This window comes from Castor canadensis, chromosome 2, assembly GCF_047511655.1.
Source record: "Castor canadensis chromosome 2, mCasCan1.hap1v2, whole genome shotgun sequence".
Taxonomy (NCBI): domain Eukaryota; kingdom Metazoa; phylum Chordata; class Mammalia; order Rodentia; family Castoridae; genus Castor; species Castor canadensis.
In genome coordinates, this window is record NC_133387.1 from 100,278,728 (window position 1) to 100,303,841 (window position 25,114).

The 25,114-nt window shown below is 40.1% G+C and overlaps 1 protein-coding gene across 12 annotated transcripts in view; it reads right to left on the reverse strand.

Annotated features, from left to right (window-relative positions):
- The window catches only part of Gli3 (GLI family zinc finger 3), a 261,013-nt gene that overhangs the window by 221,149 nt on the left and 14,750 nt on the right, over nucleotides 1-25,114 (reverse strand). For 5 of the 12 annotated variants that reach the window (XM_074065377.1, XM_074065368.1, XM_074065376.1 and 2 more), the window contains exons 2-3: nucleotides 5,056-23,743; nucleotides 4,290-4,348 (exon numbers count right to left, since the gene is read on the reverse strand). The exons of 4 other annotated variants lie outside the window; for them this stretch is intronic. The gene's annotated coding sequence lies outside the window, so the exon portion shown is untranslated. The remainder of the gene's footprint in view (nucleotides 1-4,289; nucleotides 4,349-5,055; nucleotides 23,744-25,114) is intronic. 3 more of the 12 variants (XM_074065371.1, XM_074065369.1, XM_074065370.1) reach the window with 2 other exon arrangements.

A 25,114-nucleotide genomic window follows, 5' to 3' on the forward strand; every position in this document is an offset into this window, starting at 1 on the left:
CTAAATGTGCATATACTGTAAATTTCTCTTAGTAAAAAGCAGTAAGAAATCATATTTGAATTATCTATGCTATAATATGTTGGTCGACTTGTACAGTTTTAACCAAGTCTTGCCATGAGAGCTTAAGCAAATGGGGAAGAGGAACAGATACACAGGAAGTTAAAGAAGTCCTGATTATTCAGTGGAGAACATGTACCTCCCAAGAATGACTTTTTAAAATCTACATTCAAGTGAAACAACAAAGAATATATTACACAAAAGCATCCATTATACAGATTGTAAAGAGTCAATATCTTTGTCGCTCCAAGTTAACACTACAGTTTCATCTTAGCTCCAACTTATGGATCTAATTGAGATGATACTGTTTTCCATGTGAAGATGCCTAGTTTCTCGAAACTCTACTGGTGACCTTGGTGAGAGACTGAGATCTGGGAGAGAGCAGTTGGTGTCTCATGTGAGATGTTAGAGAATATAGAGACTTTCTAATCAAGGGGGTATGAGGAAGAAAGGGGAAGGAAAAGGAAAAGAGAAAAATAAATCCATTTTAATATTTGCTCATAGAACAAAATACAAAGGAAGCTAGAAAGTAACATTTCCAACAGAAGATATTTAAACAGAGAATTGACAATTATTGTGTCATGTGCATCTGTTGCTCCTGACAGTTTCAAAAGTATTATCCCCATTTCACAAATAAGGAAAGTGAACCCTACAAAGTTCCTTTCCTCCACTGTACTAGAGCCTGCTACTGAGAGCTTACTCAGATCCAAGTCCGCCTGGCTATAGAACCCGCCTTTCCCCAGTGTGACTTTCCACCACACATGTCTCTGTAAGTGTCATAAACTATAGTTGATCTTTTCTGGGTCACTGGAAAATCAGGTCATCACAACTTAGCAGGAGTTATCCAATGTCTGTCCAGCTAAATGACAGCTATGTGACAATTAACCCATCTCTAGGCCTTATCTAAAACACCAATACCAATTAATAGGTGTCACCATGCAGATACCAAAGCAAGGTGAGGCCAAGGAAGGAAGAGCCCTCAGTTGAGGTAAAATAATGCAGGGACCTTAAGTTGGGGACCCTTTTCTTAATTTATTCCTCCAATTAAGAAAAGCAAAGTTAATACTATTCACTCATTTTAGAACAGAGGAACATAATCACTGGACAGCCCTCAGTCATGTGTTAAATGCCCACTGAGTAACTCATCACTGCATCACATCAATGCCTTGCTATGTAGCAGACAGCCCTCTCCCAGTACATGGAGAAGAGCGGGTCTTGGCCACATCTTTGACCACTTTGCAAGGTTCTGGTGAGCAAGAGAAATACTTCCTTACTCACAGCCCTAGAGGCAATCTCCAGCTTTGCTATCCCAGCCAAGAAAGCAAGCAGCTGCGCATGTATCCTGAACTAAAAGAAACTAATCAAGAGTCATGGAACTAGGTTGAATTCCCAAAGATTCAGCCCATGTTTATGGCAGGCTTTTGCTGCCCATAATTTCAGGAAGGCTACATTGACATGTTTAAGGAGGCCAGTCCACAACGGTAAAGAGAGACTGGAGTGGGGGAACAGAGAAAAGCAATCCTGGTAAATATAGATGTCACTCTCCAAGATATATGGCACAAACATCTACTCTACAAATTAAATGGGATCCATATAGCTAATATGTAGCACTGTACTCTCAAAGGGGAGTGAAAATCCTCCTAACTCCTCACAGATGTGGGTATGATCACTTTTAGACTCATTCATTCAGCAAGTCTCTATTGAACCCTGTCACTGTCCTGGTGACTGCTCCATGCACCGAAGTCGTGAAAAAGCACATGGTGCTTATGTCCTGAGGGAAGACAGACAGTGAACATGCAAAGAAGTAAAGAAGAGAGTAGCTCCATCAGTTCTTTAACCAAAAATGAGAAGTTCTGGACTGGGGGCAGGAGATGGCTTCCAGGAAAGGCCAGGTGGCTGAAGCCAGACCACCAAGAAGGAGCAGAGCACAAAGACATGTTGAGGATTTCGGCATGTGATCTTCCCAGCCCTATCCTGCTGGAGTTTGTTTCCCTGAGACCTCAGCTGACAGCCAATCCCAGAATGCTGAACTGGAGGGCTGGAGGACTGCATTACTGTACTTACAGGCCAGGACAAGTTTTGTTTGTTCTCAAAGATCTTCTACCTCATCTCACGGTGGTTTGGCAAGACCTGGACTCAAGACCTTCCAGGCAAATGGCTGAGGTCTTTTTAAAGATGTTAAAACTATAGACATCCTCAAGGGACTGATTTGATATCTAAAATCCCTAAACATCAGTACTTCCTTTGGGTGTAACTTTGACACCTCCTTGAGATACACACACACACACACACACACACACACACACACACACACACCACAAACACTGACTGATTCTCTTGCAGAAAAATGTTAGATGGCTGCAGTTTAGAAATGATGGAATGATACACAAGTAACGGTGTCAAAAATGCACAGTACAAAATTGTCAGAAAGTTTATCTTTTCTTTCTTTAAAAAAGGGACAATGTCACTGCCAACTCGAATGACAAAGTACTTTTTAATCCCTAAATTTACTCCGATGATAGATAACAGATAGCATCTAGAAAGCCGTTGGTCAAGAACGAGAAACAAAAGACTAGGCGGCACGTGCTAGGAGCAGAGGTTGGAAAAAGCCAGTTAGACATGCAAGAGCCAGCAGTGCTCTGAAAACGGACCAAGTTTGGTCCGAATGTTAGATGTGGTTTTAGCTACTCACCACAAAGCTGGGTTACTAACATTTCTGAAATTTCCGAAAATGATTTTCAGGCCTCTTAGCAGATGAAAATTTTCCACTGCTGATATTCAGGCATTAGTATGCGAGGTAAATAACAGGCATCAGAAAAGATATCTATTTCTAATAAGTTTACAGAAAGCACATTAAAAGCCCATTAGAGCTTTGATTTACCTCAGTACACACAGGGAGAGTGTGGGGAGGGGACTACTCTCCCCTTCTGTGCCAACGTCTCACCAAGCTAGTTCCAGGACCAGCCAGAACAGATGAGCCCATCTCAAATGGCCATCAGTTTTCTTGCTTTGACACCTTTAAAATGTGAGTTTTTACATGTGATGTCTGGCAAGCAAAAACAAACAAGAAGACTTGTGGTGTGCACATGCATGCCTTCCTTCTCTTTTAGCTTGGAACTGAACAATATGGCTTCTTTGAGGGCAGAAGACGCATCATATCAGCTCTATCCTCTGATAAGACTGTGGGAAGATATTTAATAAAGATAAATAAAAAAACCTATACTTATGACCAAAACATGACCACTGATTTTCAGCATCAAGTGGCAGAAATACAACTTTGCACGAAGTATGAAAGAATACTTAGGGATACTGTTTTATGTCATGAACAATGAATCAGCTGCGAAATACAGATTCCCAAATCCTAACTCAATCTTGTGCATTAATGGCAGTGGTTTGCTCTACTGAATATCCACCAGGCCATATGGCTCACTGCATAGTTTAGAAAGGAACCTTATACAGTGATGTGTGTCCAGACCCAGGTGGACAGAGAGTGAACACCAGAGCCAACCCAGATAAGAAGGAAGGTAAATACAAGGAAGGACAAAGATCTTGGTTGGGGCCTCATTCTTCAAAACCTACAAGTACCTGCAAACAAAGAATGAGTACTAACTTGCATGGGTCCAGAAGGCCAGAGAATCATCCTCTCCCTCTTGTTTCCATTTTTTAAAACTGCTTTTAGAGGCAACAGGACAAGGAGGAAGCACACAGTGTTTAAATTATGGGGAGAAGGACTTTTGCCCTACACAAAGGAGAATGTTCTGCTGATTGGAATTGCTGGGAAATGGAATGAGAGACCTTGACAAGTATATCCTTCCTTCTGAATAGTGGCTACAGCAGCACTTTCCAGTGTTTCCAGTGGATTCATACACCCAGGAAGAGATACAGTCATACATCAATCCAAGATCAATGAAGTCTTCCATGCCTCTAGGAGGCTAGGGGTCTGTGAAGAATTCCCTGTCTTGAGCATGTGTGCCTGTGTATTGGTACTCTTGACCACCAAGAAAAATATCCCTCTAGTAAAACTGCAGAGTTGAGAGCAGGGAGCAGAGGGTGGAGGAGAGGAGGGAAGTAGTGGGGAGGAAAAGGGAGGGCAGGGGAGGTTGACACAATAATGGTAATGAATCTAAGGTATATGACAATGTACATTAGAAAGGTTGCTCTCCAATGACCCACTTTCACCCTGAAGTGACTTATAAGTGGTGTATTTCAATAGGTACTGACCATTAACTTACCTGGGAGTTGGGGGAATGCATGATGTGAGCAGTGGGTCCCAGAGGCATGAAGGCAATTCCTGGTGAAGGAGACAGACAGCACCCATGGTCTCAGCCTAATCCCATCCATGCAAATGTGCCCCACTACCATCCCATGGCCCCAGCAAGCCAGGTTTGCATAGGTAAGGAGGGATCATTTCCGCATCCTCCTGTTCTGAGGGACAGCCACCAACTCAAGAGTGGAGGGGGATGGAATGGTTTGAAAAACTTCCCCTAATTCAGTGTACACTGAGCCCCACCAAATTTTGCCCCCAAAATATTAAGCCAATGTTTCATTAACCCTACCTTTTTGGGGGGTAGGACTTGAACTAAGGGCTTTGCACTTACTAGGCAAGCACTCTACCATTTAGTCACATCTCCAGCCCATTTTTATTTTAGGCTGTTTTTCAAATAGGTTCTCATGCTTTTTGCCGGAGCTGGCCTAGGATCATGATCTTTGTACCTATGCCTCCAGCATGGCTGGGATCACAGGCATGTGCCACCATGCACAACTATGTTCGTTAATATAGGGTCTCACTAACTTTTTGGTCAGGCTAGCCTTGAACCTCCAGATCGCCACCTCTCAAGTAGCAGGAATTACAGATGTAAGCCACCATACCCAGCAGCGTATCACTTTAAAATAAAGTGAGAAAGAACTATTTTCTAGTATCTGAAAGAACACTTTCCACACTGGACAAAGCTGGTCTGACACTCAGGTTATGAAAGAAGGTCACACTTTAAGTCTTACTCTAGATCACCCAGGACTTCTTTAGCACTGTGGGCAAATCACAAGACGGATGAATCTCCTTTATTTGAGTCTTTTCAGGAAAATAAAGTAGATATTTATATCTGGATCCATTACTACTAGACTTGTCTGAAGACACAGGAGAGACTGAAATATACAAATACAGGAGAAGGGTAGGGTTACCTGGCTAACATGATCTAGAATTTGAGCGAGATAACAGGTATTTTAATATTTATTATTAATGAATAAGTAAGAGTCCAAAACTTACTGAGCAATTGCGAGAACCAACCCACGAGGCAGAAGTTATTGGCACAGCTCAAAGACAGGGTAAGTACTCATTCTAAGTCCCAAAGCTAGTAGGTGGTCCCCACTTACGAGGTTATATTATTTTGGTGCTATATGTAAAATAAAATTTAATGTTTAAGTCTTAGAATAATCGGATTACAACAGGATTCCAAAGACAGAAGCATTGGCCCATCTTTAGTCAATGTTCTCTCCAAAATCTGACCTCACCTGAAATTCACAGAAACACAAACACACAGCCCAAAGCAATGCACACCACAACCTTGCCAAACAGCCTTCCTGGTTCTAAAATCTTATAAGACGGCAATTCTATGAAAAACAAGTACTTTGTGTCAGAGCAGTAGTTGATACTGATTGTATGCATTTTGAGGGCAAGTTTACGGTTTCATCTCTAGAGGGCTGCATTTGTTCCTGTCACCTTGCACAAATGACCAAAGTTTGTGATCCCCTCACAAACACGTGCATCACCAGGCAGACAGGCAGAGAAAACTCAAGACACAAGCACATGGGCCTCAACTAGTGCCCTCCAGGCCCCTGGCTGCCCACCCTGGCCCAAGGCCAGCCTCCTGCTTTCTCTTCTCTGCTGGGAGCTACAGATGTGGTTTTACTTATGTTGTCACAGCATGCTGGTGCTTGGCCTCAGCAGGGCCGCCAACATTATGGGGCAATCTTAGCACCCTGCCCCATTCATCACAAAAATAGTTCAACATACGCACCATGGCAAACCCATTCCTGTACACTCACAAACCACTGGGACAACAGGGGTAGAAAGCAGAATCTCTGTTTTAGGGGGTTGTTTTGCAGTGCTGGGGATCAAACTCAGAGCCTCCCGCATGCTAGGCAAGCACTCTACCATAGAGACAACCACCCCGGTCCTAGAGCAGGACCTCTCCACTTTCCTCTCCTTCCCCTCTGATTTTTATTGATAGAGATTCATCCTTGGCATCCCGCCTTCTCTCCTTCTGCAGAAGACAGGATCCCTTTCCTACGCAGCTAATCCTTTTCCATGAGTTCTTGATGTTCCTCCCCTTTATTAAGTCCACATCCTTAATACACATTGGAAGCAACTGGACAGCTTTGACTTTTTTTTTTTTTAAAGAAACAGCCTTGCTGTGTTGCCCAGGCTGAGTTCCAGCAAGCCTCCTGCCTCAACCTACCAAGTAACTAAGACCACAGGTACAAGCCACCATGCCCAGCTATGTCTGGGGAGCTATAACTACCAGTCCTATAGTCAGCACTTCTCCATCCCAATGTCCTGAGATCCTGCTAGTCAGGGTTGAGAAGCACTGTCCCAGTAGGTCCTGCCAACCTTGCTCGTGACTGTCACTGTCTTTACACCTGACTCTCTCCTCCTCCTCCTCTGCCTTTCATCTGCTCCCAGACTCAGACCTCCCCATCCTAGAAGCCCTTGCCCTTACCTCTGCCTACACTTTCAGCTCTGTGTCTTCCCTTTACCTCATTTCAAGAATAGTCCAGACTCTGCACCTCCCCTGCTTAGGCACCCGTGAGCCTCAAGTCACATCCCTGGGCTCCCCCAGCAAGCCCATCTTCCCACTGGCACCTGCAAAAGTTTCTGAGGTCTTCAGATTCGAACCCTTTGCTTCCTCCCCAGTCCCCAGTCTTCTATCCTTCTTCCCACAATTGAAAACACTGCCATTTCCCACCTTCCAACTCCTCAGCCTCCATCTCTGCTCTCCACTCTGCAGCTCCCGAGTCTCACCTGCCACCCAGTCCTCCCTACAGAGTCTCATTCTGGAATGGACTTCTGCTCATGAGCCACATCACCCGCCCCACCTTGGCTTTCCAACCCATAGACCTCAGAGCTGAGCCGTGATGCACATTCAAGTTGCAAATAGCAATGTTTAAACTGAATTACCTCCTCCCACCGTGAGCCTGCTCTCTCTCATGACTCCCCCAATGTACCAGATGCCCTTCCCAGTCCCACTCAATTCAGCATCCAGTCTCATTTCCCCTGTAGCTTCCTCCAACAGAATCACCTCTTTTTTCTATTTCTCCTGAGGAATTTGAAGAACATTTGTCAAAGGAACTCTTGTGAAAGGTAAGAGCAGCATTTAGAGAAAACATGTAGCTCCCTGAAGCTAGCAACTGAGGGAAAGCACAAGGTAGAAGGCCTCCCACCCCTGGGCCAAAGAATGGGGCAGAGCTGGTGAGCACCTGACAGTTCTGTGGTCCTCAGCAGACTCTCCTCTTGCCCTCCACTCTCTTCTCTCTGTTTTCAAAATTTATTTACTTACTCATTTACTTTCAATTAACTGATAAACTCCTATGTACAGTATGATGTTTTGAAGTATATGTACACTGTGGAAAGGTTAGTGCTATCTAATTAAAATAGTCCTCACTTTTTGTAGTGGTAACATTTGATATCCACTCTCTTAGCATTTTTTAAGAATATAATATATTACCGAGCATGGTGGCACCCACCTGCAATCTCAGGTACTCAAAAGGTGAGAGATAAGACAATGGCTGTTCAAGGTCAGCCCTAGCAGAAAAGTTAGTAAGATTCTATCTGAGAAACAAACTAAAAGCAAAAGGACTGGGGTGTGTCTCAAGTGATAGAGCACTCGCATACCAAGCACAGGCCTGAGTTCAAATCCCAGTACTACTAAAAAGACAACAAGAGACAGAAAATACAATACATTGTCATTAACTATAGTCACCATGCTGTGTAAGAGATCTCTTGAACTTATTGAACTTAGCTAACATAACTTTGTGTCCTTTCACTAACATCTCCCCAACATTCCCCGACCTGTGCCAGCCTCGCAACCACCATTCTACTCCCTACCTCTAGGAAAGCAACTATTTGTAGATGTGTGAGAATATGTAGTACTTATCTTGCTATGCCTGGCTTATTGCACTTAATAGAATGTCCTTCAGGTTCACCCATGTTCCATAAATGACAAATTTTCCTTCTTTTTATATTCCATTACGTATATATAAAACACATTTTTGTATCCATTCATCTGTTGATTGACATTTAGGTTGAATTCCTGTCTTCGCTGTTGTGGACCACTCTGCAGTGAACGTGGTAGTAAAGATGTCCTTTTGACACGCTGATTTGACGTGATCTCCCTTCACCATCTACTTCCCCATCAGGCCTGATTACAGCCTTCTGATCACTCATTCTCTTCCCTCCAACCCATCCTTCCCAACAGGGCCAAAGGTATTTTTTTAAAAATAGATGGCCATCCTATCACTCTCCTCATTCCACTCACTGTAAGGATGGAGCCCAAACTCCATAGCATTACCTTCCCAGGGCTCTTCCATCTGGCCTCATTACCCTTTCCATTCACATTTTCAACCACTGCCCTTCCAGCCCCAACCCACGTCTATCCAGTCACTGACCTACATTAACTGGTACTTTTCCAAGATACCTAAGTAGCATCCATATGCCCCAGTCTTTGCTTCTGTAGCTCCCTCTACTTCAAATGCCAGTCTTCTTTATCTTATTCTCCAGCTCCCAGGCCCTACTCTCTGCACTCACCCTTGTAATTAAGATCTCTTCCATGAGCCTTTCCTTGACACTCTATAAATATCATTTATATTGCACTTAATAAGTATATTGTAATTTGGTTGCTCTCCCATCCAATTATGGGTATCTTGAGAGTAGGCCCCATATTTTATTAATCTATATAGTCAAAGACAGTGTCTGGCACTTAGCACACCCTCAATAGGGTTTGTTGACTATGGCAGCATACCAGTAAAAATGAACCTCGTGCTTATAATTGCATGGAATTGAAGCAAAGGAGTGGAGAAAATATGATGGTTCATGGTTTACTATATTTTCTTTCCCTGCATTCTGTCCGAAACCTCTTCCTGAGCTTTGTTCTGTTGGAGTGTGCTAAAGAAAAGAGAAAGGGTTCTTATTAGACACAAATCCCCTGAGCAGGGTCTAGACATGAAAAGTCTTATTGTACACATCATTTCCCCGAGACACTCCTGTGGGGAGAGAAGAAGTTCGAATTTCTCTGTGGGCTGGCAAATCTTCTGAACTTACTGGCATGGGTCTGGAGAATTTGTGTCTCCTCAGACAAAAGACCAACCAAAGGCTGGATGATCTGAAATTTGGAGAATAAACAAGAGTCATGTCTCTCAATTATTTCCAAAAGCTTTCAGGAAAGGTTGTGGGCAAGCTTTCAAGTGTGTGAAGTTGAAGCTTTAAGAAACTACTGAAATTACACCTTAGATGGTAACACTTCCTACCTTCAAAGGCATATATATCCTGCTACTTAGCATTCTTAAAGATGTTTATGATCTGCCTCTTTTTTTTATCATATTATTGTTATACTGGGGGTGCATTGTGACATTTACAAAAGTGCTTACAATAACAGATGTTAGTTAAATTCACCCCTCCATCATTCTCCTTTATCCTCCCTCCCTCCATTCTTAGAATAGTTTCAACAAGTCTCATTTTTCCATTTTCATACATGAGTACATAATATCTCCACCATATTCACCTCCCACACCCTTTCTTTATATCCTCCCCCCTTCGCAGTGAAGATAAGAGTTCTGCACCCTAGGGACACGTCACATACAGAACTCATACAGACTCATACTCATGTCCTTCACATGAGTCTGTCTTTGATTTGGCCACAGCTAGTTTCATCTCAAGTTAACTATGCCCCAGTCACTAGTTCACGAATGTTTCCCCAAAGTTAGGGTAAGTTACAATCCAAAAATAAGAGTTCCAATAGTCCTCTGGTCTTAACCATTGCTATCAATGTAACTCCAACAACAGCAAACAAATAAGTAATCATGACATACTCCTCATTCCTGACCTTGGCATTGATAAATTTTAGAAGAAAAAAGCCACCAAGTGACAGATCCACCATCAAAGAATGCTTAGGGCAGCTACTGTGGCTTGATAAAAATCCAGAGTGATGCAGAGAAGCTGGAGAATTGTACTTTTCCTGAGACTACAAGAAGCGTTTACATTAACTAAAGTACTTATCGATGTACCTGCAACTTATGATTCAAGACAGATGAGACAAAAGTAAACCCAAATTGCTTCCAGAACATGTTAAAGTAAAAAGATGAAAATACTGCAAACACCTGGTAGGTCTTGCCAAATGTTATTTCCTGCATATTTTCTTGTAAGTGACAGATTTAAAAAAAAAAAAAAACTTCTAAAGATGAAGGCTGAATGTGCACACTAAAGTTAGTGGCATTTGTGTGGCTTTGATGTACTACTGAGAAAAGAGTAACCTGTGAGAAGTAGCAGGAAAACAATGAAGAGTGCTTCCTGAAGCTAGTGTAATTACAATAAAGCCTGGACAAGTGAGCATAGTGTAATTCCAAACAAATCACTGAGATACCTTTTCTCAGAGATTAGCATAAGCAATAACCAGGCACACCTCCTAGACTTAATATGTGTTCATATTTTGTCAGATTAGCTGAAAACCCTATTCCTTAAAGAAATAAAGTAGTACAAACATAGCTGAACCCTCCCCATCTTATTCCCTTTAACTGTCCCCAGATGCAACCACTGTTGCTGAAACTGATTTTATCTGTCCATACTTTTACTACATGTACAAGTTCAGAAGCAATGTGATTCTAAAACAGATGCTCCTAAGGTTCAGGTAGAAGGAAAAAGACTAAACAAAACTCACAGGCCACCTAAATGTGCGTTATTAGGTGAAATGTATTCTGTATACAACATCTTAGAGAGTATAGTGCTGTCAAAAGAACAGATACATGGATCAACAGAGTAAAGTAGTTCAAAAAAAAAGTAGCTAAAGTATATTTTAAGACAGTGTCAGATAAAGGCATCATTTCAAATCAGTGATAGAATAACTGTTAAAGAATTTTCTATCCCAAAGAACCACATCTTATTAAAAAAAAAAAAAAAAGACTTCAACAGACAGTCCACCAAAGAAGATATCCAAATAAGCATCTTAAAAGATGCTTAAATGCTTTCCTCATCAGGCATAAATTAAAACCACAATTGGGTACTACTGTACAGCCAGTAGAAGGGCAAAAAAGGAGAACAGTAATTCAGGCAACAATGAAGAGCAAATGTAGACAACTACTTGGGAAAACAGGCAGGGCCTATAACATTAAATATATCTTCAGTGGAAGCTGCAGTAATTATACTTCTTGATATATACTCAACATAAATGTGTACTGACGTCCACCAAAACACAGGGACCTGACAGTCAATGTTCCTAACAGCCAAACACTGGCAACAATCTAAATGCCCACCAGCAGCAGAATGGTTAAATCAAGCAAGTATTTCTCCCTTAATCTGGGCACTGTTTACATATATTAAGTTTGCTTTATGAAAACCCATGAAGATGCTCGCTTTTGCTATGTGAATACTTGTTATACACATTACTTTCAATACTGCACTTCAATTAAATGTTTAGGGAAGTAGGTGAGGTTTCCACCTATCATATCTTCTTTAAAAATATTTCATTGATGTTAAGTATTTATGAAAGTGAGCAGTCACATAAACAGCTGATGGAAATGTAATTTGCTACATTTCTTGGACCTAATTTGGTAAGATGTACTCAAAGCACCCAGATGTATTTAGAATGATATTTGTCAGATCATTATTTACAAGAAGAAGAAAGAAAAATGCAAATATTCAGTGATAGGGGATTGGTTGAAGAAATTATGTAGCTTTTAAGCCCAACTTGGAAGAGTGGTCCATGCGGTAACAATGCTCTCCGCGTAAGATTATCTGAAGATAGCCAAATAGAAAATGAATGGGGAAAGAGACTAAAAATACACCACAGTGTTAACTGAGGTTAGGGCCAAGTGGAAAATTGTTATGTCTAGGCCATATTCATGTTTTTCTTTATGCATCTCTCAATTTTCCTCAATGAGTAGGTATTCCTTTGATAAAAATAAACAAAAATAAGCTTAAGCCAAGGAAATCAGGGAGCAGCATGGCTAGCTCATGTCTCAGCCTCTGGTGAGCATCTGCCTAGACACTGCTGAAGAGAGACTCTGCCTTTCTCAGACTCCTGTAGGTTCCACTTTTACTGAAATTCTTCCTAAAATGCCTTATTTCAATAACTGCTACACAATGATCTACCTTGCCTTCCTCAGATGGCATAGTTCCTCTCTAAGTGTCCCTGTGAAGAGTGGAGCTTTGGACCATTCCCTCTGCTGCATCTGAACCCTGCCACCTAGCTTTTCAATAACAATGCTCCCCAGCTTCTGCCTATAAATTCTATGCTCAAGGAATAAATTACAAATATGAGTTACATGAGCGGTTCAGTGTTTAGGGGTCTGGTAATCAAAGTTTATTACACTCTTGGTTTTGTTTCTTTTTTCCACTCCAAAAATGTAAAGCAACTAAATTGGCATCAAAGACATTTGCAAAGGCTCTAAGTGGAGCCATGATGAAATATAACTGCATAAAACCAGATCCAAACAGCAGCACTCCTTGAGGTTGTGCAAGACGTTTAGAGGGCCATGGTCGGGGAGGGTTAGTCACGCAAGTGGCAATGCTCCTTCTAGCAACCATGCTAGAAGCATGCACACACACTAGAAGATGAATGCAGGAAGCTGGGGCAGGGAAGAGATGATGCCAGGGTTGCACCGAGGAAACTCACAGCTCAGATTTCAGAGCATCAACTGTGCTGTGGTGATCGCCCATAATCACCAGCCCTTCAGCCAAAATTGGGCAAAACTTTCCCTGGTCTTGCAACTAAAACTGATATACATAGAAGATCCTTCACAAAACACCTGGAACTGTTTTTGACTCAACAATGTGACAACACGTTTTGGCCTAACCAAAATCTTCAGTGTGTTTTAACCCAAGGTGGACACATTCATGAGATTCATGCAGTTCAGGAAAAATTCTGAATTTCCCTTTATAAACTGAGATTATACTAACTCATTCCTCTCAAGCTGCTCTTACTACCTTATGTCTTGCCTGTTATTTTGCATTCTTCTAAATTCCTGTGAAACTTAGAGTGAATGCCACAGAGACAGAATATTCAAGGAGGAGAGCCCTTTAAATCATATAATATGGTCTCTCCTTTTGAGAAATAAAGTGATGTGCAATGAGAATCTTTTAAATTCTTAATGTGAGCCCCTCCAAAGTCAGCATAGGAAAAAGATTCAGTTTTGTGTTTCCTAAATGCTAGGAGGTTCTCTTCTTATAGATAATCATTCCTTCAAAAAGCAATTCAAATCACTCAACCAGTATTTTCCTGAAGAAAGTAAAAGCTCTGAAACCTATCTGTATACCAGTTTCTTAAGCAAATAGTGGGTCATAAAACTCTTTAAGATCCTGGGATAAAAAAGGCATGGGACCATAAAGTAATTCAAAGGGGGTCACTCATTCTCAGAAGCCTATCCATGAGCCTCAGGGTTTCCTGGATTGTTAGCAAAGCCCCCACACTATAAAGATGGCTCATGTCTCTTAGATTCCATATTGGTCTTGAGGTAGCCGCCATTGAAGTCAGTGGTACATGCCTATGACTATATGGAGACAGGATTTGAGCTTTCTCAAATCTCTAGGGCTCAGAAAACGGGCATTGCCTTCATGAGATGGGATTTCTTTAAAAGGTTATTCTCTTTGCTTTCTTAAGTACATATAATCTCTTACTTCTCAAAAATTGAAGTCCTTCCCAAGTTAAAATGGAATTATATCAGCATTTATTATCATTGGTATACCCAAGTATTATGAAGGTTCTATATTTAATAAATGCTGACTTTCTCCCTGTTACCAACTCACCCTCCAGCAGCTTAGATACCCTAGATCTAGTCCAGAAAATATTCTAGACTAAGCAGTATTTTTGTAGCCTGGCCCCAGTTAATATGTCTACTTCTTTATTAAGTAAAATAAGTTCTCCACAACTCACTCCTAGACCTGGATACAAACAAAAGAAAGCTGAAAAACAGGTACACATAGAGCCATGTCTAAAAACATAAAATCATCTAAACTAGAGTACAACCCCATGCTAAACCAATATCAGTCACCAGAAAGAACAAGCAACAATATACATTTTAACACTGTTATAACACTATACAGTCATTCCCATATTTCCTAGACTTTTTAAATTTTGGATTTCCCCAATATTCAACCCATATATATGCTGATTTACATGTATGTGAATATACATAGGTAGGTAAGAAGATAGCTAGAACGAGAGAGAGCTTCATAAGCATCTTTTTTTTTTCCAGTTCAATCAGCACTAGGGGGCAAACTTATGGATGAAGATATTCTGATCTTGTATAAAACAGATCAAAGAAAGTGCTTTGAATTTATGTGAAAAAGTTTCCCATTAAGATGGTAGCTATTTTTTCAAACACAATTCCTTTTAATTGCGGAAAAGAGCCCAAGGCTTAGTCAAGGGGCACATGTTTTCTATAAATCAAAACATAAATAAATGTGAGATTATTTCACTGGGCATACATATGGTTTTTGCTAAGTAAACTCTATTTATAAAACATTGTTAGCTTACACAGGAACTGCTGTCAACATTTATAGAAAAGGAATTTTTCTACTGCTCTGGAACTTGCCAGAATTTGAAAACAAGCCTAGGAACATTAGGTTTTTTTTATTTTTTAAGGCAGATTTGAATTAAACTTAATATGAAATGGAACACTGTTGTTTTCTAGTTTCTAAATGCTTAGAAGAAATCTTCAATTGAGGATTAGATTCATATTTTACCAGAAAATATTTATATTATCGGAAGTTTCCTTATTTTAACTACACCATTGTTGTATTCTTTCTAGAAGTTCTCTTTTGGTTATATGCAAGGGCTTCAGGTTATTTTTTTCATCATGACTAATAGGACAAAGATATTCCAGGGAAGGGGAGTCTGACATCCATCAGAGCTTAGTATCATCATTACTACACCGTCTTCTTCCAAAGGTTCATTTGTGTGATTTCTTCTCTTTATATTTTCACCATAGACTGCAAGCAAATTTTTTAGTCCTACTCAGAGAGCAGTCTTCAAAATGAGGTTTTCTGAGAAAGGAATTAACTATTAGCAAGCATGAACCAAGAGTTCATGCTTGACAACCATAGAAGGTAACAGTAACCTTATACCAATTTATATTTTTCATTTTCCATTCAGCTTTTCTTGTTGGGCTACAGTGCTATCCAAAACAGCATTTTTTCCTATGCTTTTGCAGTCAATCCCTACTCTAGGTATATCAAAGCCAACGACTACAGTACAGTTGTGAATAGTCCCGAGAAGAGACCTCTCACTCTCATTTTGTTCATTTATTTCAACTTGCATCTTCCCCAGTTGTAAGATTTGTCACTTCTTGGTATGACATGCATCTGTTTTTGTTTTTAAGGACAATGAGCACACGGAAATGAGTCATGCTTTTGAATGGCAAGGGGAAAATATTAGATAGTCCCATAAAAATAACTCAAAGAATTTTAAATTTGCATATAAAACACTTAAATTTCCAAGTTAATAATAAAACTTTAAAAAAGATATGTGATTACATAACATGCAATTATCTGCATATTATCAAACTGCTTTGGAAACCATATAAATGTCTTCACCCCCAAATATCAGTTCCAATTTATATGTAGAACTCCAAAATACTTAAACTAATTTATATAGTCAAGATTGTAAAGGAAAAGTTACTTCTAAAATGTGACCATGCTTCCAAAAAGCTTAAAAACAGTGAGAACTCTGACTATATATTTCAGTGGTAAAGTACTTGCTGAACATTTTTGAGGCCTTGGATCCTAGGACAGGAAAGATGATAGACAGATAGATAGATAGACAGATACAGTATACAAGATTTTTCCATATCATCCATTTTAATAATTTTTCTGATTTAGAGCTAGCAATCCTAACAGTAGATTGCTACTGATGAATTTGAAATTTCAAGGAAAGGCGGAGTTCTGCAGAACTTGTGTTCCTAATCAATCACAGGACATGAGTGACATCATCAATGCCTTTGATCCCAGATTGTCTTTCAAGCTGGTATGGGGCTGAATTGATCCTTGCTGGCACAAAGAATGCAGAAACACCTAGGAGCACAATTCACCGTGAAACAGGGGAAGTCACTAGCACCCCTTCCCCTCCTCCAAGACAGACAGAAAGAGCACATTCCAGGGCAGCTGGACACCAAACAAAAGAGCCACCTCATTAAATCCAAACCTAATTCCCCTCTGACTAGGATTCCCAAAGCGCTTTTAGAGAGGAAGGGATGATAAGCTACTTTTCTCTCAAAGAACCTAGGTTATGAACCGTGGGGCTTGGTCTTCTTACCAATTCACCTACGGGGGCAAGTCTAACCTCTTCTCCACGGGGGGAAGGAAAGGATCTGTGCCTATAGGCATTTTTTTCCACTTTTCCCCATTACAAAGCTCTAATGTAATTTATGCACAACCTCCACTACTACTTACAGATTTCACTTGAAACAAGTAAGATTTTAAATAAATTTTAGTGTTTTTTTGAAATAATTTTATTTAATGAAACTGTTGGTGACTCTACTGACTATTTTAAAAAGTCCCTAAATACAATGTTGACTTGTACAAATTTCAAAATACTTGGGCTGCACTCTCTCAGCATGTCCCAATCAGAACAAACGGTCACCTTGGGAATTAAAACTTTTAATTGATCTTTAGTACTTTGGTTTCATTATTGTTTGTTTCTCTCTCTCTCTTTAGTTGTAATCCCAGTCTAATTGAGCTTCAGGAACACTGGTGGAATGTAGTTTATTATCTCCCTCATCAGGTGATCAATGATTTCATTAATAAGACAGATAACAAAACTGTCATATCATCGACACTGTTATGAAAGATGATCCTAGCTTCCTGCTCCATTTTCTAAGGTCTGGGGTTCTCTGTGGCAGCTCTGAGTCCATTCAATATTTTCCACCGACAGAGAAAAGTGAAAATCCATTTTGAAACCAATTTCAATTAGGATCCAGAAGCTGTTATCACAGATGTCGCAGAATGGGCCCGTAAGTGGAAATGTCGCCTATCCATTCTGAAATGAAACCTTATCAGGGTCTACAAAGATGGCTGGGGACAGCCTATCTGTAAATTACTTTTCGTCCTGTGTTAACTCAACCTTAGTTCTGTCATATGGAATTCTTTCCACCCACTAGTAATAATCTAATGACTAACTAGACATAGTACCCAATGGCTTTCAGCCAGGCAGGGCTGTCCCCTTAAACACAGGTACAAATGCAAACACACTTGGGCCTGCAGGCCTGCAAAAGGATAGGCGTGCTTTCAGTGATAGAACTCAAAGTTTATTATGGGAAATAAAAGAAGCCCGTCTCCACCCATTGCATTCCTGGTGATTTTTCAATTGCAAACTCCAAGGCCCCGTTTTTTCATTAATGCAGCACCCAAGTAGTGAAGCTTTTCTCTCACATCTTTCAGACTCCTTTTAGCAAATTATCCCATGACGGCGGATTTATTCAGTCAAAGACCTCGGACTTTGAGAGGCAACAAAAGAATCAAGAGACTTTCTGGTCCACCTGCCTGGCGAATGATGAGGCAGGGAAAAGTCTCCCCCAGAGAAACCAATCAAACCATTGTGTGGCACAGTCAGACCTTTTCAGCTGTCAAGCCAGAGAGCAGAGAGAGAGAGGAAAGAACAGGGGTGAAGCTACCATTTACAGAACCATGTGGGAATGGCCTCCTAAGATTTCATAATTGGGATGGAACTCAACTTTCTGCAACTAAAGGGGAAATTAAAAAAAAAAAAAAAGGAGAAGAAGAAGAAAGGAAGAAAGAGGCCAAGAAGAGAACAGAGTCAAAGAAAAGAGGGTGGGGCTATGGAAGACAGGAAAAAATAGCAGCCTAGGTTGTGCTAGGAATAACTTTTACATAAAAATCTCCCTACCTGAGATGAAGTCCTGGTTATAAAAGTAAAGGAGAAAGGGGAAACAGGTTTCTGAAGATAAGAAAAGAAAAAAGAGAGAGAGAGAAAGAGGGAAAAAGATTTAGGGAGGGAGGAGAAAGGAAGAAAGTAAGAAAGGGAAGGGTGATTTAGCAAAGCCTTTTATATTTTTCCTCTAGGTTAGCTGTATTAAATGTACATATTCTAATTTTCTTGTGCAAGTGCTTCAAAGCAACAAAAGAAACAACAAAAAGCTCTTACTAATATGGCTGTCTCATAGTTTCAAACAGAAAATGGAATTTTGAATTAGCCTAAAATATACATTGTCTGGACACTCCAAAAAGACTCACAGTGGCAGAGACACTAGACTGTATATTTCTGAGCAGTTTTCAAGAGCCTTTTAGCTCCGCTACAAATTCAACATGAGATACTTAAATAGAAGTAAAACAAGCTAACAGTAAGTATTGCTCACAGGACCTAAAAAATGGGTTTAAAAAAAAAAGCCTGAAATAAATATAATGTCAAGCAGCTGCTGCAGTTTCTATGTTTCATCACTTCTGGAGGCTCAAGTGGTGTGCATTAATTACTGAGTTTAAAGCCTAAGTATTTGTTGAAATTTGGTGGTGGGGGCAGAGATACGAAGACTGTGCTGTTTCTTGATCGTGGTGGTGGCTACATGACCACAAAATTCATAGAACTGCATGCCACAAAGAGTGCATTTTACTTTATAGCAATTTTGAAATTAAGTGTGAACCAAAGGAGATGTGTCTGGAAATAGTTCTATGTACACAAAACAATGGATCAATTTTTGCTGTTACCATCTCCTTGTCTCCTGCAAGATGCTTGGGAGGGAGCAAGGAGAGGCAGAGTGGAAGGAGGAAGGAGCCACCAGCCACCTCCCCAGAGAGAGATTTTCCTCCCACAATCACCTTCCTGCCCCTTGAACTGCTACTACTACTTGGTGATTATTTCTGATTCTGACCAGTTTGTTTCTGGAAATCTGAAATGCCCACAGCGCTTGATCACAAGTAATCAAGAGCAAACCAGAAACTTTCCACATGCAAAACCCATCAAGCTGTGGCTTCTCGTTTACCCCCAAGTTTATAGAAGTGTGGCAAAATGGGACTGTTAATTATTCCTGATTTAGCTGAGCACCTAGAAGTTGTTCTTTTACAAGCAAAATCTAATGACTGTTTACAAGAGGGGAAATAAAAGGTTGTCCTTAAGGAAACACCTTAGTGCAAAATTTGATTTCAACTTATTGTTCAGGTATCATTTATCAATGAGAAGTAAACTGTAAAAGCTGAGTTAACTGATTAATTAAATCTGATTTTGTGCCAACTTCAAAAGCTGGGTTCTACCATACTCTAATCTGTTACACTAGGAATCTGCATTTTCTGTTAGCCACCACTTTCTAATTCTCTCAATCACACCAAAGTTTAGCCAATGTAGATTACTAACAAATGATACTGTGCTAGAAGGAGCAGGATGAAACACATCAATGAATTACATCCTGCCTAACCATATCCAGGAGAGGCTACTGCTAGCATTAACAATGGCTAACAGTACCAGAGTCAGAGAGGTTACCCAAGATCACGAGGCAACTCTCTCAGGGTTAGGGTTCAAACCTTGGCCTCTAACTACATATGCAGCACTACTAAGTTCTGTATTGCACAGGTCCCCATCCCACTGTGCCATAAGTCTGCTGGGACTGTGCTAAACTTTGCAGCATTTGGGCCAATGCGGAGGAGAAGGTGGATGGGCCAGGGGCTCTTCTCAAGCAGTTCAAGGAAAGTGTGCAACTTCAGTGTTATTAAAGGGAATAAGGGCACCCAGGTGAGCAATGGATGACTTTAGGGCAGTGGTACCATTCTATGTGACTCTGCAGTGGTGGATTTGTGATATTATGCAATTGTCCAAAACCCACAAAACTGCAGAGCACAGTGAACCCAAATGCAGACTACGGATTTTAGGAGCAGAGTATCAATACTGGTTCATCAATTCTAACAAGGGTATCGCACTACTGCAAGATGTTAAAAGAAGGGAAACTGAGGTGGGGATGAACTTTGTATTTTCTGCTCAAGTTTTCTAAAACTTCTCTAAAATACCAAGTTTATCAATTAAAATAATAGTACTAAAGACACAAAATTTTAAAATCCAGATGCTATCAAGTAATTTCCCAAAGGATGCCATATGATATGGAGAAAAACACTATAGACGTACATTTAAGAAGAAATGATGGTAAATACACAGAGATGTTAGAAAACACTCACTCTATGGAGGAACACAGGAATCATGTAGTCAGGGTGTGCATTATGGGATGGACAGTAGAATGAGTCAGACTGGGCTCAGATTTTAGCAGATAGCTAAATATTAAGTTAAAAGTTTTGAGCTTTGTTTTGTGGGTAGCTGGGAGTCACTGAAGATTCTAGAGCAGAACTGTAGCATAAGTAGAATGATAATAATATTAATTTGGCAGGAGCATGTCCGATGCATGAAAAGAGAGGAAAGCAAAGGCAAGGTGAGCTGCTTTAATTATCTAGGCATGAGGTAGTGAGGATTAAATAGTGTAGTGTAGTAGAGAGCCCTAAGGGGGTACAGGGGTGAATAATTACAGAGGAAAACCTAACCAGACCTCAAAAGTGGCAGGACACGGGAAGCATAAGAGAGAGAGGGGTCAAAGGTGACAGTGTGGTTTTAAGCCTGGGTGACCGCAGGAAAGGTGATATGCTATATAAAGAATATAGTGGTAGCCAGGATTCCAGGATACGAGGTTAGAGCTCAAGAAAGTTAGAGTTTTTGTAAGTATCAGATTATTCATCATCAGTTAGCTGGTTTAAAAGCACAAAAGCTCTTTAAAAAATAAAATCTAACCCTAATACAGCACCTTAGAAATGGGTATTAAAATCTGAAAGAGTTGATAGTAGCAGAAAAAAGATGAAGAAAAGGGGTGCAAATATTCTGCTTCCAATGCAGAATGCAGCACAGTGCTCATTTTCCAGGTTAAAGAAAGCTAAATACATTTTCTTAAAATTACCTTCCCTATTTTCTGATTAAACAAGGTACTTATGAGAAGGATAGAGAAACTTTTGTTTTCTGTGTTTTGTTTTTCTTAATCTATCCTTCCTTAAGATGAGCAAACTTGGTCACATTTGGGATTTGTGAAACATCTTGAACTATTTTTCAGACATCTCAGTCCAGCAAATTCATCATTACTTTTGCCAAACATTCCCCCTTAATTTGAAAACCTATGTGTATTTTCAAGAAAACACAAGTCTTTTGTTTTGGATTCATAACATCTAACTCATCAACATGCTTTGCCCTAATAGAAGTACTGATGCCTGCAGGGCTCTCACTATTATATATGTTTATGGCACCACACAGACATTGCCTTACTTAATCCTCCCCACACAGGTCCTGCAGTAGGTGTAATTACCACCTTGCTAGACAGCTGTGGAAAGTGGGACCTTGAGAAGTTCTTTGCCCATGCTTACAAGGCTAGGCCTTGGCACTGTCAGAACTCCACCCAAGCTTTCCCCCAACTTCGTTTTTGCTCCTAAACAAAACCCTAAGTGTCAAATCCATTGTACCTGAAAGTCCCTTCCATCCATCTGTCATATGCCAGGAAATGGATGGTAAGGGAAAAGGGGCTAAAACATCTAAAGGGGCAAGAAACATAAAAATTCATAATCATGGTGGAGAACAGCAATGAATTTCAAGCTTTCAACAAAACTCAAAGCCACCTTACCCTCAGCGAGGAGACAAACAGACATCACATAGATTAACACCAATGTAATAGACAGTTTGAAAGCATACCCCTAGGCCAAGAGGTAACTAAAAGAAAAAAAAATGTATAAACAAGCAACAGCAACAACAAAAACAAAGAACTACGTAGTCCTTAGGTATTTGCAGACCACAACATTTTCCCTTTACAAATCTCAAAGCTCTTCTTTTTGAAAGAATCCAAGTGGGCTGGCAGAGTGGCTCAGGTGGTAGAGAGCTTGCCTAACAAGCATGAGACCCTGAGTTAAACCCCAGTACCACCAAAAAAAAAAAAAAAAAATTGCTGGGCGCCAGTGGCTCATGCCTGTAATCCTCGATACTCAGGAGGCAGAGATCAGGAAGATTGAGGTTAGAAGCCAGTCCAGGCAAATAGTTCATGAGACCCTATCTCAAACCTAACACAAAAAGGGCTGGTGGAGTGGCTCAAGGTGTGGGGCTTTCAAAGTAAACAAGGAATTCCTCTCCATTATTAATCTACCAACTTTGGTTTTACATTGCATCACCATTAGAACAGTAAATTCTTCCTTCTATCACCTAAAGGTATGTCCCCAATAACGATCAGATCTGATAAAAAAAAAAAATCCTCAAAAGCACAGTCTATATCATGAGTTTCTTTTTTAAAGCAGAGTAGCAGGTTAATAAGAACTGTCAGATAACTACTTTAAAAAAAAATCACAGGCCAAAAATGAACACTTCAAATTGAAGAATCAGTATTTGTAAGTCATGGAGAGAAATTATTTTATAGAGTAATGAGAATGTGTTAAACTCTGGAAGACCTAGATTTAAAACACTTCTTATTTAGAAAACATAACATGTAATTTAGTAAGTAATGAATCATACCAGAAACACAGATCATTAAGGTATTTAACTTAAAAGTCTTAGCATATTAATAGACTTGTACATTCTTAAGTCAACACAACACCCAATATCTGAATGTTCACTTTTTATGTGTGAGCTACCATGGTAGGTGTCAAAAACTACCAGTTAAATCTCAGTTGCACTTAAAAATTATGCAGAAACCTAAATGTCATCTCTTTTGTCATTTCAGTTTCATAAATAGCACCAAAGCTTAAAATTAAACCATGCACACATAAAACGAATGCTCACAACGCAGCTCCTGTGTAAAGACTACTAAAGGCTTAATGTGTACAAAGAGTTTATAAAATGTTACAAAATAAAATTTGGCTTATTTTTTTGCCCACGTAAGATCTAGAGCAGAGTTTTTCACTCCTGTTATTTTAAATTTCAGTCTTATGTAGCAAATGCTTATTTACAATACTGTTCATGGTTTTTGAACCATACATTTTTGCTGTGCATGTGTGTGTGTTTAAACAAAACTATATATGAATGTTATTCTAGAATAGATACTCAGCTGAAGAAAACAGACCTGTAAGGACACGCCGTGGAATGTGCGTGGTTTGGCTGGAAGGCTCACAATCAAGAACAAATTATACCACATAATGGCTGGAAAAGTTAATTAAGTCAACTTAACCAATAACTTTGCCAATAACAAAACTTTTTTATTTGTTCCATTTTAATCATTGTGAAATGGTGGGTGGGAGAAAAAAAGACATATGTTGCATTCATTTGGTTCTTGGTACTGAGCTAATTTTTTAATTGTCCAGTTACAAATCAAATGTCAGAGCTTTATAAAGAAAACACAGGCAGCTCCTGGAATCAGGAGCAATCCGTAGTGCTAACTGTTACAGCATCAATACTACTACCTGTTATAGCACCCAAATGGTTTTGTTTTTCTTTCTATAAATGGCCTCAGTGTGGGTATACAAGCATTTCTGGAATGTCTGTAGAAAGACAGAGAGACAGACAGACAGACAAATGAATGGATGACAGCCATAGCAATGGCAGCTACAAGCCAGCACACACCGCACACCAACCTTTGAAAGCCTACACCACATGAGCTCTACCCAAACAGGGTTAAAGCCATACTAGTCTATGTGACCAGGCCAGAACATGGAGGGAAGCATGCAACCAGGTAAGAAGCATGCAGGACACAGAGGCTGTGAAGTTCCAGCCATCCACACCCCTTTCCACAATCCTAGGAGTAAAGAGACTCTAACCTAGTAGCTGAAAAACGTAGAGTAAAGATCATTGAGATTTCCTTTCTTATTTCTTCTTGCCCATAAATGTATTTGCTTGTTTCCCTAAGATCCTCCTGTGAGGTTGAAATTCATGTTTTAAAACTACCATTTCCATTTTTCTTTTATTTAGTTGGATCTTTCTATTGTCTTAAAACAAAAAGCAGTAAATCCCTTAGAAAAAACAGGAATACTGAGAAAAAAAAAATGGCCAGAGCTCACAGGATTTCTGGGATAACTCTCAATCAGGCATGTCTTTGACACATGAGTTTGCCTCAAACAGGACAGGATATCTACACATTCAGGAGCAATGTAGGCATCAAGGGCCCAGGCCAACCAGGGCGGGAAGCCAGTGGAGTGTGGTTTAGGAAAGATGTTTGTGATTATTCCAAACTATAAGGCTTGCTTTCATAAATCACAACTGCTCCTTCTCTGACTAGTTTTTCCTTGAGGCCTTCCAGCCACCATGCAGCTGATTAGGATAATTGTGTTCCCAGTCATCCTCAATAGGTTGAGGATGACTCTGTGGTCAAAGAGAGGTTCTAGACAAATGGAGCAGCAGTGGGACCCTCCAGAGCATGTATGTGCCCTGATGTGGAAGCGGCAGAGCAGCAGCATCTTCCTAAGAGGGAACGTTGAGGTGACTGCTGGGATTCATGACCAGGACAGTGGCTTCTGCAGTACCTTCTACAGTCTGCATAGGCTCTTGCCTGTTCTCACACTCACACAGGTGCTTGTGCATATCAGACACTCATGCTTTCACCCTCACACACTCACACAAACTGTAACAATAACCAAAAATTGGTGTTTCATGAAACCTAATCCACAAACAAGTGCTCATTCCTATAAAATTACCACTTAAATTACCAAATAACCAGCACCCATATTATTGATTCTTCTCCTGAAATCATAAATTGGCCTAATTTTTTAAAATAAATTCCAGGAAAAAAAGGAAACATTCTTTTAAAGGAAACATATTGTTAAGGAAATACGGCTTCTATAACCACATCAGAGAAAAAGTGCAAAGTTCTGGCTCAATTACTGTAAATTCTGGTCACATTGGAAAAAGTAATGCAA